The 14,799-nt window shown below is 33.9% G+C and overlaps 1 protein-coding gene across 1 annotated transcript in view; it reads right to left on the bottom strand.

The window, feature by feature from the left end:
* Positions 1–14,799, bottom strand: part of cmpy (crimpy) — a 151,625-nt gene that overhangs the window by 8,626 nt on the left and 128,200 nt on the right. The window lies entirely within an intron of this gene.

The following is a 14,799-nucleotide window of genomic DNA, read 5'->3' as shown; positions in this document are numbered from 1 at the left end:
ACAGATGGATCAAACTTTTATGACGGAAAACGGGAGCTGACGCTTATGGACTGAGTTTCAAGAAATCGATACCCATGTGTTGCTATCAGTGAGCTGCAATTATTCATCTTTTAAGGTTATTAGTGGACTAACCAAAAAATGAGTATTAGTGCGTGCACAAACAAAGAATATCAAGCACTTATATCCACTAAAACACATTTACATAGTCACGCTTCGTAAAATGAATAACCGCTCACAAGCCACGAAGTTCAGTACTCAATTGTCTTATTGAGCAAGAAAGTCAACTGTGTTATACGAAAACACTAATTGGAATCAGTAAGGCTAATAGTTCAATAAAATGAAAATAGTCATATCAGTCTTCTGACGCTAGCAACACAACGATGTACATGAAACTAAACTGAATACAGCGCTAAAGAAAAACCGATAGTAAACGAAGTATACATTGTATTTCACACGAAACCAACATGCTACTGAGTTAAAGCAACTATGATTTCAGTTTATACTCAACAATGTCATATATGTATGGGACATATGTGTTGCGGGGCACTCGTATGTATTTACTATTTTATGTGCTGGTCACTCATAGTATTTTTCTGTACTTGACTAAGTACACATTTAGACACAATTTTTTGGCTCATGACTAAGTGCACTAATTTTATTAGCACTCAAAGCAGTTCTCTGCAACATTCGTTAGTACCTCAAAAAATTCCAATTAAAATATTTTAAAAATTTTGCTTCATTACAAACATTTTAATAAAATAAATATAAGTATCATCAAGATAATGTAGGCACTTAAAAAATCTTTAATAAAGCAACCTAAAATTTTTCATAAAATGTGGCCAGTGTTTAAAATTTTTTTTCACAAAAACGTTTACATTTTTTGAAATGGTTCCATGGCAATATGCCAGTAAATGTTTCTTTCTTTTCAGTTTCTCTTAGAAAACATAATAATTGAAATTCAGTTATTATAAGCCGGTGTTAAGCTCATGAATTCTTAAATATAAGTATAAACTGAACACACCATTAAACAAACATACATAAATATGTAAAACTGAGCCCGAGTTTACAAAGCTTCTCATTCGAAACGAAGAAGAACTTTACAAAAACAAATCTATATGGCACACAAATTAATATAGAGACAAAATATCTCAATTGTGTTGTTAGTGTAGAAATGAGAAAAACTGAATTAAGCATGAAAACAAATACCAGCAGGATAGCCTAGTGGTTAAAAGCAACTGCAGTTTCACCATGTGATTCACGGTTCGAATCCCGGTGAAACCTTTGATAACATTACAAAATTGCCTGATGGTGATTACGTTGGCGGTTTTCGAAATGGTTCCATCGCAATATGCTAGTAAATGTTTCTTTCTTTTCAGTTTCTCTTTAAGCTCATGAATTCTTAAATATAAGTTAACATTTTTTATTATTCATATAAATGAACAAGTTTCGCTTACTTTTCACCAACGATAAAACGGTTGAACAAAATATTTATCACAGAAAATGATACCAAAGCTTTACGTAAATTTTAAAACGCTAATTGGCAATAAATGTTTTGATAGATGTCAATAGGTCATAAAAGTGAAAACAAATTTGCGACGGCCATTCATTTAACAACGTTGTAAAATGAGATGAATAAAAAAAGGAAACACGAAGTTTGAGCAAAAAAATAAAGCACGCGATAGTTCTGGGAGCTCCCTTCTTGGATAATCAGCTCTAGGCGGTAGATTATGACATGGAGGACTTATTAGCCTTAATTAAGTCCGCAAAATGATTCGAAGAGGAAAATTGGGGCATTTTCGTGGCATCACCATGGACCTAATATCGAAACGCATAGTAGCGTAGAAGGAACATTTTACTTTACCTTATTATTCCTGGGCCGTGAATCTGTGATTTACAAAAAAACACAAAAGTTCAAAAGCATACAAAAAAATCGTAAATTTGTTTCTCAATAAGATTGATTAAGTGTTCGTTGCACAAAATAGTTGATCGTAACTAAGTACTCAAATTGCATAATGAATAGATTAGGTCATTGTTGCAACGAAACGTTATATCCTTTTTAACTATTCCACGCAATCGCACACAGCCACAAGCGTTTATTTGGCATTTAAATGTGGCCATTGAACAAACCCTTTTATTAATGGCTCGTGAATTTTATTCTGAGAATCATACTGTTAATTGAAATACTATGTACGAGCCATTTTAACTCTGTACTACTAACCTTGACTGAATTGCCAAGAGCCGTCGGTTATTTGGTTGAACATATATACAAAAATAAGCACACAAAAGCGGCAAGCTCATAAATCACTAAATGAAAAGAATTTGATTGATGTACGATAAAATGGTTTTTAATTAATGTTGTAGGGGGCAATTTCATGTGAAAGGGATTTTGGTACAAACATAGTGGTAAACGATTTGCGACATGCAAAAGCTGAACTTAGAATTTCATTCCAAGATAACTATTTTAATACAGACGCGTTATCAATTTTCTAACAAAGTTTTATATATCTATATGGAGGTTATCCGTGAGTAACTGATTTTTTATCGAGTAGTTATCGGCTCATTGTCGTAAGTATATCGATTTATTATTAAAATGAAAATATGGATTGATGGATTTTTTATCAGAATATTGACGATGTGTTATCAAAAAAGTTATTGAAAATTTATCTATTTATTAACGAAACATTTTTACCGGCGATAAGTTATGGCTTTATGACTGAAAAATTGTCGATTATTAATTTAAGTTTGATAAAACTTTTATTTATTTCAATAACAAATCGATAACTTTCAGAAAAAATGTAAATTTTTCATCGAAAAGTTATCGAAATTTTCTCTTAAAGTTATCGATTTGTTATCGAAAATTGAATGATTTTTTATCAAAAAGTAATCGATCTTTTATCAAAAAAACCTATCGAAAGTTTATGTATTTATTAAATAAAAATGTTTGCCGACTATTTATCGATTTATTATAGAAATGGTATCGATTTATCACTGAAAAATTTTCGGTTGTTTTTCGAAAAGTGATAAAATTTTTTTCTCAAATAATCGATTTGTCACCAAAAGTTATCAATCTGTTATCAAAACAACTATCGAAAGTGTATGGACTAATTAATGAAAATAGTTCGACTATTATTCAAAATTTATAGATATATTATTACAAAGTTATCGATTTGATATCGTAGTGCTGCCAAATTTGTTACCTGTCCATCATCGAATTGTTATCGACAACTCATCGGTTTATAAAATCACACATCTGTAACCCACTCTTTAACCAACCGAAAAGTAACCAACAAGATGCCGATGGCTAAAGGGTAAGATGTCGATAATATGAATAATAGTGATTCAAGGGGTTTGTAAGCGCAATTCATAGCTCCGCGACCCAATTGTCAACCTCACCCACGCGAGGCGAATCCTGTTACAAATATGCATGTATCATACACATATTTAGCAGGCAAGGCTTTGTCGACTCTGATTTTCGCCATTGTTGCCTGATACAGTCGTCCCTATAGGAGATGCTATTTAAAAATTTACTTTCTACTAGCCTCATAGAGGTTTTGCAAATAATGATCCAGTGCAGAAATCTAAAATTACTTAGCATTAAAATAAATTTATCAGACTCCCTGAGGAAGAAGTGAGAGTACGTCGAAACGCGTATAGAAGAAAAAGCGATATTAAACTTTGCTTTCTCAATTCTTCATCGTAAAGCTTCATGAAAGAAAAAAAGGAAAGGAAAATTTATGTAGATCGTTATGGTGAGATAATCCGAGGTTTCTATTTTTAAGGCAAAATGTCTTTATTTGGTAGTAGAAAAATGGCAAAGCAATATCGAAAATTTAGAAAAAAGAAACGTTTAAATTAAAAAATAAGCAATCAATCAATCGCCGATCGGCAGTGGGTTTATCACGAGTTTATTAATGCCATGAAAACCTTCTCAGTGATGCCGTTCGAAGTCTCAATATAAAACATAAATAAATACAACAAGTAAGGAAGACTAACCGAACATTAAATACTCAGCTGAGAGCTATGGAAATAAAATAAGGGAAAATCTCCATGGAGGAAATTGAACCTAGGGTAACCCTGGAATGTGTTTGTATGACATGTGTATCAAATCGAAGGTATTAAAGAGTATTTTAAAAGGGAGTGGGCCATAGTTTTATAGGTGGACGCCATTTAAGGATATCGCCATAAAGGTGGATGAGGGCTGACTCTAGAATTTGTTTGTACTAGAATGTACTAGATTGTACTCTAGAATGCGTTTGTACCATATGGGTATCAAACGGAAGGTGTGGGCCTTAGTTCTGTAGGTGGAGGATTTTTCGAAATATCGCCATAAAGGTGGACCAGGGGTGACTAGAATGCGTTTGTACCATATGGGTATCAAACGAAAGGTGTTGATGAGTATTTTAAAAGGGAGTGGGCCTTAGTTCTGTAGGTGAACGCCTTTTCGAGGGGTGACTGTAGAATTTGTTTGTACGATATGGGTATCAAATGAAAGATGTTAATGAGTATTTCAAAAAGGGGGTTGGCCTTAGTTCTATAGGTGTACGCCTTTTCGAGATATCGCCATAAAGGTGGACCAGGGGTGACTCTAGAATGCGTTTGTACCATATGGGTATAAAGCGAAAGGTGTTAATGAGTATTTTAAAAGGGAGTGGGCCTTAGTTCTATGGGTGGACGACTTTTCGAGATATCGCCATAAAGAGGACCAGGGGTGACTCTAGAATTTGTTTGTGCGATATGGGTATCAAATGAAAAGTGCTAATGGGTATTTTAAAAGGGAGTGGGCCTTAGTTCTATAGGTGGACGCCTTTTCGAGATATCGTTATAAAGGTGGAACAGGGTTGACTCTGGAATGCGTTTGGTACAACATGGGTATCAAACGAAAGGTGATAATGAGTATTTTAAAAGGGATGGCCTTTAGTTATATAGGTGGACGCCTTTTCGAGGTATCGTCATAAAGGTGGACCAGGGTGACTCTATAATGTGTTTGTACGATATGGGTATCAAATTAAAGGTATTAATGAGGGTTTTAAAAGGGAGTGGTGGTAGTTGTATATGTGAAGGCGTTTTGGAGATATCGAACAAAATGGGGACCAGGGTGACCCAGAACATCATCTGTCGGTTACTGCTTATTTATTTGTATATGTAATACGACGAAAAGTATTCCTGCCAAGATTCCAAGGGCTTTTGATTTCACCCTGCATAACTTTTTCATTTTCTTCTACTTAATATGGTAGGTGTCACACCCATTCTGCAAAGGTTTTTTCTAAAGTTATATTTTGCGTCAATAAACCAATCCAATTACCATGTTTCATCCCTTTTTTCGTATTGGCTATAGAATTATGGCATTTTTTTCATTTTTAGTAATTTGGAAAAAGTGGGCGTGGTCATAGTCGGATTTCGGGTATTTTTTATACCAAGATATAGTGAGTCAGATAAGTACGTGAACTAAGTTTAGTAAAGATATATCGATTTTTGCTCAAGTTATCGTGTTAACGGCTGAGCGGAAGGACAGACGGTCGACTGTGTATAGAAACTGGGCGTGGCTTCAACCGATTTCGACTATTTGCACAGAAAACAGTTATCGTCATAGAATCTAAGCCCCTACCAAATTTCACAAGGGTTGGTAAATTTTTGTTCGACTTAGGACCTTAAAAGTATGCTAGACGAATTAAATGAAAAAGGGCGGAGCCACGCCCATTTTGAAATTTTCTTTTATTATATATTTTGTTGCGCCATATCATTACTGGAGTTGAATGCTGACCTAATTTACTTATATACTGTAAAGATATAAACATTTTTGTTAAAATGTGACTTAAAAAAAAAATTTTTTTTCAAGTGGGCGTGTTCGTCTTCCGAATTTGCTAATTTTTATTTAGCACACATGCCAAATCTCATCATGATATCTTCAACGACTGCGAAATTACAGCTTACAAAACTTTTAAATTACCTTCTTTTAAAAGTGGGCGGTGCCACGCCCATTGTCAAAAATTTTACTAATTTTCTATTTTGCGTCATAAGGTCAATGCACCTGCCAAGTTTCATCGCGTTATCCATCTTTGGTAATGAATTATCGCACTTTTGCTGTTTTTCGAAATTTCGATACCGAAAAAGTGGGCGTGGTTGTAGTCCGATTTCGGCCATATTTTATACCAATACAAAGTGAATTCAGATAAGTGCGTGAACTTAGTTTAGTAAATATATATCGATTTTTGCTCAAGTTATCGTGTTAACGGCCGAGCGGAAGGAGAGGCCTGCGATTGTGTATAAGAACTGGGCGTGGCTTCAGCCAATTTCGCCCTTTTTCACAGAAAACAGTTATCGTCCTAGAGTCTATGCCCCTACCAGATTTCACAAGCATTGGTAAATTCTTGTTCGACTTATGGCATTAAAAGTATCGTGGACAAATTAAATGAAAAAGGGCGGAGCCACGCCCATTTTGAAATTTTCTTTTATTTTTTTATTTTGTTGCACCATACTGGAGTTGAATGTTGACATAATTTACTTATATACTTTAAAGAGATAAAAAAATTTGTTAAAATTCGACTTTAAAATTTTTTTTTTAAGTGGGCGTGTTCGTTCTCCGATTTTGCTAGTTTTTATTAAGCATACATATAGTAATAGGAGTATCGTTCGTGCCAAATTTCGCCATGTTATCTTCAACGACTGCCAAATTACAGCTTCCAAAACTTTTAAATTACTTTAATTTAAAAGTGGGTGTGCCACGCCGGTTGTCCAAAATTTTACTAATTTTCTATTCTGCGTCATAAGTTCGACTCACCTACCGAGTTTCATCGCTTTATCCGTCTTTAGTAATGAATTATCGCACTTTTTCTGTTTTTCGAAATTTTCGATATCGAAAAAGTGGGCATGGTTATAGTCCGATATTGTTCATTTTAAATAGCGATCTGAGATAAATGCCCAGGAACCTACATACCAAATTTCATCAAGATACCTCAAAATTTACCCAAGTTATCGTGTTAACGGGCGGAAGGACGGACGACGGACATGGCTCAATGAAATTTTTTTTTCGATACTGATGATTTTGATATATGGAAGTCTATATCTGTCTCGATTCCTTTATACCTATACAACCAACCGTTATCCAATCAAAGTTAATATACTCTGTGAGCTCTGCTCAACTGAGTATAAAACACTCCTATGTCATCAGTTAGCAAAATCCTGTAACTATATCGTCATTCTCGGCGATAAAGTGAAGGATGCGTGGGCGTGTTCGTTCTCCGATTTTGCTAGTTTTTATTAAGCATACATATAGTAATAGGAGTATCGTTCGTGCCAAATTTCGCCATGTTATCTTCAACGACTGCCAAATTACAGCTTCCAAAACTTTTAAATTACTTTAATTTAAAAGTGGGTGTGCCACGCCGGTTGTCCAAAATTTTACTAATTTTCTATTCTGCGTCATAAGTTCGACTCACCTACCGAGTTTCATCGCTTTTTCCGTCTTTAGTAATGAATTATCGCACTTTTTCTGTTTTTCGAAATTTTCGATATCGAAAAAGTGGGCATGGTTATAGTCCGATATTGTTCATTTTAAATAGCGATCTGAGATAAATGCCCAGGAACCTACATACCAAATTTCATCAAGATACCTCAAAATTTACCCAAGTTATCGTGTTAACGGGCGGAAGGACGGACGACGGACATGGCTCAATGAAATTTTTTTTTCGATACTGATGATTTTGATATATGGAAGTCTATATCTGTCTCGATTCCTTTATACCTATACCACCAACCGTTATCCAATCAAAGTTAATATACTCTGTGAGCTCTGCTCAACTGAGTATAAAACACTCCTATGTCATCAGTTAGCAAAATCCTGTAACTATATCGTCATTCTCGGCGATAAAGTGAAGGATGCATTCAGTGAGGAACCTCAAAAGTAGGCGGATTTTTTCCGTGGTTGGTAGTTAAGGAGAAGCCAAAAAAACTGAAAGGCAAATATCCCTGATGCTAAGAAATTATTTAGTTCGTTTTTTAGAGCTTTTCGATGCTCAAGTAGCTATTTCTTCAAATACGGAAATTTTTAACAAAGCAATTATTTTTTATCTCCCTTTTCCTCTTCCTTTCCCTCTCATTCCCACCCTGATTCTTCCTGTACGTCGCGCTCTAAGTTTGCTCTCCCTCTCTCTCTCTCATCTTTCTTCTCTTTCTACCTCTCCCTATATTTTTCCTTCACATTTTCCCTCTCACTCTAACTCTCCGTCTCCCTTTCCATCTACACCTCCTTCTCCCTTTTCTTTTTCCTTTTCCTTTCGTTTTCCCTTGTACTTCTCCCCTTCGCTTCACCAGCCTATGTCAACGTGCCAACCATTGACTTTTTTTAATTCAGGGAAAGTTGTGTTCACTAATAGAATTTTAGAATTTCTTTGAAAGCATTTTGAAATCAAAAAACAAGTTAATGAAATGAAATTTGAGAGTCTTTTGCATAATCGCCTCTACTTTACTGATAAATAGCTCACAAGCATTTGAAAAGCTTATCCTAACTCGCTTTTTTTATTACCATATCGTTAAGTCTTAAATTTTTTTTTATTTTGCTCCCCACTTTCGTTCATTGCTCTGCCTTCTCATGCTTGGTAGGTCATAACAACTTGAAGTTTATTGCATTTCAACGGTCTGTGAATAACCAAGTAACTGCAATTTTGTGGTTTTTCGTTTGCTCAACCGCACCCAAGTTGGATAAAAATTCATTTTGTTGAGATTTAAATTTGTTAGATTTTTTTTTTGTTTGCCGTGAATTAAATTTTTATTTGCAGGATTATGTCACTATTTGGGGCGATTGCTTTTGTCTGTTAGTCTGCTTTCGCTAATCTCTCGATTTTACAATTTCATTTTATATTTTTGCTGCTGCACCCTTTAATGACAGAGCGCACTGTTGTATTGATGTTGGTTGTAAAAATTAAAATTTGCCCATTATGTTATGACTGATTTTGTGGGCGACCAGTTTCACCGCGATTGCTTTCATTTTAGTAACTTCTATTAATTTGCAATGGGTCACGCCTCATTGGCCTTAAAATAGTTTTTTTTAAATGCATGTGAAAGTAGTATTTTTTCATATCTTTAACAAGTTTGCTTATAAATTAAAAGATAATATAAAATTCATTTGACTAATGGCCAATGCAGTTTTGAAAATAGACGAAGCGATGTTAATGTAATTTTCAGGTCACTGAAAGGTTTTTTTTTTATATCTAAAACAAGAAATATACGATTTTCAATATGATACCAATATGAGTTGAGAAAAGAACTGCATTGAAAGTGGAGGTAATTTCATGAAAAAATGGAATGTATCTGTTGAATTCTAAATCCAGCTTTCGCTAAAGTACCATATCAAATTCTTGAGAATGACATTAGCCTTAAGGTTTGCAATCGTTGATGACTTGCATGTTGATTATATTCGCAGAATATAAATAAAATTAAAGAAAAAACTTTTTTAAAAATAAGCTTTTATTATTGGTTAATAAAATTAACTAAAATGTAAAAAATAAATTGACTGTAAGGAAATATAACACTTTATAAGTTCATTGTAACCTCTAACGATAATTAGGCTTTTTCGTCTGTGACAAAAAAATTCCACATTGTACATAATTATATATTTTTAACATTAAAACTTTACACCTAAATTATTAAATCTTATAGTTTATATCACAGTCCTAACCACTCTAATAAAAAGCGTGTTAAATTTTGATGGTATAACTAAGAACATTTGGGACCTCCTTTTCTTGCTATCACAATGTAACGCGCTTTTATTAAAAAAATCAGGACTGTGATATAAACTGTAAGATCTAATAATTTAGGTGTAAAGTTTTAATGTTAAAAATATATAATTATGTACAATATGGAGTTTTTTTTGTCGCAGACGAAGAAGCCTAATTATCGTTAAAGGTTACAATGAACTTATAAAGTGTTATATTTCCTTACAGTCAATTTATTGTTTACTTTTTAGTTAACTTTATTAACCAATAATAAAAGCTTATTTTTAAAAAAGTGTTTTTCTTTAATTTTATTTTTTACTTTTTAGTTCGTTTTATTTACAAGTAATAGAAGCTCCTTCTTAGAAAAGCTTTTTTTTAATTTAATTTGAATATGAATTTTTTTAAATTTTTATTAGTGTAAAATATTGTTTAAATTAGTTATGTAATCTTTACTTAGTTATTTGTAACGTTTCTCATCCTATCCATTTCTTTTATTGCATCGACATTACAAGGTTTCTTCGAAGTCAACTTTGAACAGTCAAGTTCTTCTATTCGAGTGTTAACTAACTTAAAATGATATTTTATTGTGGCTTTGCCTATTTCGAGTTCAGTTTACAACTACTCATTGCGGATCTCTGCTCTGTTCCACGGCCAACACGGTTGCCACACCATGTTTTCATTTGGGACCAAAATTCACGGAAAAAAAGGACCAAATCTCAAAAAAGTACCAAATTTTTGTTTTATTTTATTGATATATAAGGAGGTCGTATTCGTTGTAAAATACAAAACTTTAGGATGTTTCCAAGGTTTCCTGTATAAAAGTTTACTGGCCATAATAAATACTTTGCTTAAATTCAAGGAACAAACAAAAATAAAATGTAGTTCATGGTATTATATTTTCACATTTTTAGAATAGGTGTATGTCGTTCACCAACATAACATTGCAAACCTAGATTTGATCACAAAGCTTTTAGTTCCAGCATTATGCTATTGGTTGCAATGAAATAAAATGTATAGCGCAGTTCAGTTTTAGTAAGCAAGGGTTAAAAAATTTGCGTTCTGGTCGAACTATGTGGAAAACTCAGTAGAGCATAAATGAAACTAAGCAATTTTCTTAGTTCTATATTTATAGACGCTTACTTTTTCTCTTAACGTTTAAACTTTATATCATAGCCTAGATTCAGTAACTGTGAGTTTTGATACCTGGCTAAGGAGTTAATGCTAGCACCTTCGGGGATAATTTTACACAAAATATTTCTTCCAAAATCAAATCTCTTTTGCAGTTGCTTCAAAAGTTGAATATAAAAATAAAATTTTTTAATCGTATTCGTTGCACATTTATAAAGTTATCGCCTTCAAGAAATATTTCTGCCTTCCAGTTAAAATATTTCTTGTGCTGGGGGAAAAAGATTTAGATATCGACGTGCCTTCACAAACTCTCAATATCTCTCGGTAGGCTTGAATTAAATAAGTGGCAAGTACACTTAATACAAAATAAATTAGTTTCATTCTTTTACTTAGTTTTCAATTCATTAAGCTACACGCTTCATCAGTGGCAAGCCTTGTCAAATTTCTTAGAGGCGCAAGTGCATTTGAAATACATATTTTAGCTCTACTAGTGACAAAAATCTTTCACTAACTGTTTAATAACCGAAGGAAATATTTAGTCATTATTATTATAAATATTAAACAAGATTTTTTTCATAAGTCGGCTGCTTCATCAACAATTAACGACAGTGTGTTTGCCAACATTTTTCTTTTTAATGCCTCGCCTAAATTATTTCCTAGGTGAAATGTTACTGTTCTCGTACATTTTTATTGACTGAGCAATTTTTTGTAGTGAGAAATCCATTCAAGTAAATTCAAAATTATATGTGGGTTAACGAATGAGCTGCAATTTTTTTGGGCAATATTGTGAATTTTTACCTGAGTGAAAAAGAAAGAAAAGTACCAAAATCGTGGCAACTGCCTAAAAAGGACCAAATTTAAAGGAAATGAACCAGTGGACCAAATGTGGTTGGAAGGGACCATTTTTGGTCCAAATGGACCCAAAAGTGGCAACCGTGATCGCCAAAAATCTGTAAGACAAAATCAAGTGCGCAGAAAAGTATGCAACAAAAAGTGTGCAACATTGAGGAATAACAGCCTAACTTCTACGTTTGTTGCATACCCAAACAAAGCGAAGTTACCTGCGTTCTTGACGACAGTTGTTTGGCAGTTATGTTTCTTTATATTGCATGCTTTTAGGAGCATCAGATATTTTCTTTGTGACACTGGTGTGTATGACCTCGGCAATTTGTTTTATCGAAAATTTTCGGAGTAAAATGCAAAACTTTGAAGGTAAAAGTCACAATTGGAAAGATGCTTTTCATTTTCTTTATTAATGTTAAGGGATTAATTGACATCTGGTATAATATATGGGTTGAGAATGGGCGATCCTTAATAACAGCGTGTGAACAAGCAAGGGCTGCTAAAGCACTTTTTCAACGTGATTCCATCTCTGCCAGGTCTCGAACTCTAGAATAACCATGGACTTTATGTTGCATCAGCGAAAAGAAAGATCGTGATCCTCACGATGTGACGAATTCCGACCATAATCAATATGAGGGTGCACCAAGGCCATATATAAGAAAGCTGCTCGCTTTTGTAATATGCAGAAATTTGGGCAGATGCAATGAAATTCCGGAAGTAAAGAGCCTCTTCGTAGATGTCGTCCTTGTCGTTGCAGGAAGCATAAGCATCAGGCTTCTCGCTTAGGAAAGAAAATCATGAGATATACCCTGCAGTGCTGCAAGAAAGTTGAGCAGGGAGCGGACTCTCAAGTCGGAGTCATGCAATCACTTCGCACAGCTACGAAAAAGAGTGAAAAAGTAACGCTATGCTATCTTTCCCAGGGCAATGACCTGACGAAATGATATGTGGGATATGGTTAGCAGATACGTGAGAAATAGGAGGAGAAGGAGTAGAGTAGCCAAAGAGGTCACGTAGCCTGTTTTTGGGCCTAAAGTAATGCAAAACGTGCTCCCTGGTGCGGAAAATGAGCGAGGAGTAAGAGGTTATGGTTAAGTGCCTAGCCCGTCAAGAGAAGAAAGTAGTCTTAGTCTAGAAGAGGATCGCTGCTATAGAGCGTTATACCAAATAATACAAAAAATTTATTGCATATACGTATCTGTACCCATCTTTCAGGTATTACGGGCATGTTTGCGTGTATTGGTTGGTTTTCATAAAAAAAAAAATAATTCCTCGGGATTTATCAAATAGTTAGATATTTTGCTGCGATGTAATGGCTGTTTGCATTTCAATTTACCAGTTTACAATTGGCCAGCTAAATGGCCAAAACAAATTCTTTTCCCAATACACAAGTGAGCAATAATTTGCATAGATATGCACAAATTCCAAAAAAATTTACTTTTTTGGATACTCGGGTTTTACACACGGGCAAAAAACTTAAGGGCAGAAAAAGTACATGAACATTAAGTTTAACCTTTTGAGTATCCGACCTGATGACTTTAAAAATTAAGAAAGTTGATAGTAAGTTTTTGCGGAACTTCGAAATTTAAAAAACGTCGATTTTTACACTTTTTCAAGCGATACCCCTTTTTTTTTGAATTTTTTCGACAAAATTCGCTGAAACGCTATGGAAGTTAAACTGAATGTTGTTTTTGACACGGAGACTCTAAAAGTATGAGCAGATTAATGTGCCCCTCCAATACTCAAAACTATCATCAATCAAAATAGCGATACTTTTTTTTGTCATTTTAAATATTGGCAGTTTTTTGCTTATAGCTTTTTGAGGCAACTGAGTATTGGAATTTGCATTACGCACGATAATAGCCTATCAAGGACCAAAAATACCTGGGGCTTCAAATTCGATGTGCCCCTTTCAGTTTTGAAGGTAGAGGCAGAAAAGTGGAGGCACTTGGTTGAGTAAATTTTTTTCAGGAGCATGTTTTTTTGTGGGCACAGCTACAATTTTACTTTTATCACTTCATACCCGTTTGTTAATTTTTTCTCTACACCACAGTAGTATACCATCAATTGCCTCATCTTGGAATATGGGGCAAATATACGAAATTTCCGACAAAAGTTGGCAATCGTCAAAAAGTGCAGAAATTTTTTTTTTTTTAACCAGGTCTTATTTAAAAGTAAATGAAAAGAAACACAAATTTGGTACAAATTAAAAAATAAAAAAAAAATTTTCTACACTTTTTGACGATTGCCAATTTTTGTCGAATATTTCGTATATTTACCCCATGTACAAACATCAATAACTTTCCTTGCCTGAATATTCCGAAATGAGGCAATTGATGGTATACTACTGTGGTGTAGAGAAAAAATTAACAAACGGGTATGAAATATTTGACGGTTACCCGGTTTCATATTTTTGCCGATATCTCTAAAACCGGGTTTCGGGTATCAACAAAATTTTACCTAAATATAGCCCACATAGATGTGTACATCCTGATAAAATTTCAACACAATTGGTTAAGAAGTGTTTTAATAAGTAAAAAAATTTAAGGTTTTCCGGGTTTATATTTTTATCAATATCTGCAAAACCGGATCCCGGGTATTAGAACTTTTTTACCTAAACATACTTCGTTCACATATTTATAAGTTTTTAAAGTTTCAAAAGAATCGGTAGAAAGGTGTTAAAATAAATGTGTTGTAAACTTTTCAGTAAAAAATATTTGACGGTTATTCGGTTTTATATTTTTACCGATATCTACAAACCCGGGTCTCGTGTATCAAAAAAAATTTACATATCCAACAGCTGCATATATCTCCATATCTTGTTAAAATTTCGATATAGTCGGTCCATCAGTGTTGAAATAAATGTATATTTGATATTGCGACCTCAATTTATATATGGTTTGCTCGATCTTTTGACTATATCTTTTTGAGACATTATGTAAGACGAGTAACGGCGATGCACTATAGTCGGTCCATCAGTGTTGAAGTAAATGTATATTTGATATTGCGACCTCAATTTATATATGGTTTGCTCGATCTTTTGACTATATCTTTTTGAGACATTATGTAAGACTAGTAACGGCGATGCACTATAGCTCCAATTTACGCCTCAATGTTC

This window comes from Eurosta solidaginis, chromosome 5 (assembly GCF_040869045.1).
Source record: "Eurosta solidaginis isolate ZX-2024a chromosome 5, ASM4086904v1, whole genome shotgun sequence".
Classification (NCBI taxonomy): domain Eukaryota; kingdom Metazoa; phylum Arthropoda; class Insecta; order Diptera; family Tephritidae; genus Eurosta; species Eurosta solidaginis.
Note: the sequence above shows the minus strand (reverse complement) of the source record. Positions and strands in the feature narration are given on the sequence as shown.